At 42.8% G+C, this 327-nt stretch overlaps 1 protein-coding gene across 1 annotated transcript in view; it reads right to left on the bottom strand.

The window, feature by feature from the left end:
- Positions 1-327, bottom strand: part of LOC119591885 (AP-2 complex subunit alpha-like) — a gene marked incomplete in the record, with an annotated part of 45,360 nt that overhangs the window by 7,189 nt on the left and 37,844 nt on the right.

Raw genomic sequence — 327 nt, 5'->3', positions numbered from 1 at the left:
TGCCAAGGAAAAGTAGTGGACTAAGCTAAGCTGCAGTATCAGACTCTGGGAGGTGGTAAGGCACAGAAGGGGAGAGCTGAGCAAGGTGATAAAACAATCGTAGCTCAAAAGGCATGTGACCTTTCCAGATAATCCATGAAGTAAATTAGCATTGCTCTCTCTCCCTCTTCTTCTCCTGTTCAGTTCTTCTTTACCTCTTGCTAACATTTCATCTTACTCTCACATTTTACTTCCGCAGAAATACAGGTAACGACCACCAGATACCAATAGCCACTTCTTCAATTTTCAGGTGCATATAACGTACCTCCTGTTCATAGGAATTGTGAC

This window comes from Penaeus monodon, chromosome 29, assembly GCF_015228065.2.
Source record: "Penaeus monodon isolate SGIC_2016 chromosome 29, NSTDA_Pmon_1, whole genome shotgun sequence".
NCBI lineage: Eukaryota > Metazoa > Arthropoda > Malacostraca > Decapoda > Penaeidae > Penaeus > Penaeus monodon.
The sequence above is the reverse complement of the archived record's forward strand: the minus strand, read 5'-3'. Positions and strand labels throughout refer to the sequence as shown.